The sequence below is a fragment of the Phytophthora parasitica genome (assembly GCF_000247585.1).
Source record: "Phytophthora parasitica INRA-310 unplaced genomic scaffold supercont2.97, whole genome shotgun sequence".
NCBI lineage: Eukaryota > Oomycota > Peronosporomycetes > Peronosporales > Peronosporaceae > Phytophthora > Phytophthora nicotianae.
Window position 1 is genome coordinate 121,512 of NW_008649083.1, and position 1,680 is coordinate 123,191.

The following is a 1,680-nucleotide window of genomic DNA, read 5'->3' on the forward strand; positions in this document are numbered from 1 at the left end:
GCTTGAATACGTCATAAACAACATGTTGATACGCCGATCCCGTCAGCGAAGGGCATTGAGTTGATGTCTAAAGAGAAGGACTCGAGCAAGTCATGGCCCAAGCACTACCAGTACTTAGTGTACGTGGCTGAACGCTCCGGTAACTCGGAGCAGCGCGTCTTGCAGTGCCTGTGCAAGTCGGTACCTGCATACGTGCAGAGAGCGATGTTGACGCGCCTCAACTCGCAGCGCACCGATCATCTCCAACAAGCCGCAGAGCTAGTGTCATTTGCCATCGAGTACGAAGCCAACACGGCCAAGCACAACAACACTAGTGGCAGCAACAAGGGCAACCGCTGTGGCCTCGGACGAAGTGGTCGTGCTCATAGTGGAGGTCACAATGACCAAAGTGGACGAGGCAGTGGGCTCGTTGCCCGCGTTGGAGGTGAAGAAATACGCACATGCCACGAATGTAATGAAGTCGGGCACCTGCGAGCAATACTGAATCAGCTCGTGCAGTGCAAACCCAAAGCGGATGTCTCCGTTGGAGATGCTGACCGGTGCAGTGCCTTGCATATCGGACGTGGTGACGTTTGGTAGCCCGTGCACACCGTACCGCGACCCTGGCAAGAAGGCCCAAGTGGGAATGATCGTAGGTAAGAACGACGAGACGAAGGGGTACAAGGTCTATTTATCAAAAGATAGGATCGTCATCACAACGCAGCATATTAGCAAGCAGAACGAACAGCTGCAAGCGCAGCTTGAACGTGAGGACCCTGATCTGCGACGCGCTGTGGAGGAGCGCGAGGAGGCTGCAAAACGGAAGGAGCCGGCGCTGGATGCCGACGATGTAATACCTGTGAAGAAGACGAGACCGACGGGCAAGTCGAATAGAAAATTGGCCAAAAAGGCCAAAACGACACAGAAGAAGAACACGAAGAACGCAGTCGAAGACGCTGCAGTGTCGGAAGGAGCTAGAGACGAAGGGGTTCCGTCTAGCACGGACAATACGGACCCACGTACGATCTTTAGGGGTGCCAAGCACGTGCCGGTTGCTAGGGTGGACGTTGTAGCCCTCAAGGACCCATAGAACTACTACGAAGCAATGAAAGATCCGCGGGCTGACAAGTGGGAGCAGGCGATCGAGGAAGAGATCGAAGCACTCGAGCAGAATGGCACGTGGGAGGCCATCAAGAAGCCAAGGAACGTTAAGCTATTTCAGATCAAATGGGTCTTTAAGCTGAAGAAGCACGCCGACGGCACATCGAGCGCTACAAAGCGCGTTTAGTGGCACGTGGCGACCAGCAGGAGTACGGGGTGGACTATACGTACACGTTCTCGGCCGTGCTCGAGCTGACGTCGGGAAGGGTTATTCTCGTGGTCTTTCGGATCTGGCGAGTCCCGGCTCGGCACGGAGACGTACCAAGTGCTTATGTGAAGGCCGACAAAGAAGCCAACCTAGAGATTCTACTACACATCCCGTTGGGCATGGTGGTTACGTAGATGTTGCTGAAGTTGCTGGGAGTGAAGAGCAGGAGAGAGCTCGCTCTACGGCTAAAGAAAGGCTTGTACGGTCTTAAACAATCGGGTCGACTATGGAACTTGCTGCTGCACAGCATTCTTGTGTCGCTGGGCATTGGCCAGTGCTACACAGACAGTTGTTTGCACGTGAAGATCGAGACGGACGGCACGGCGCTTGTG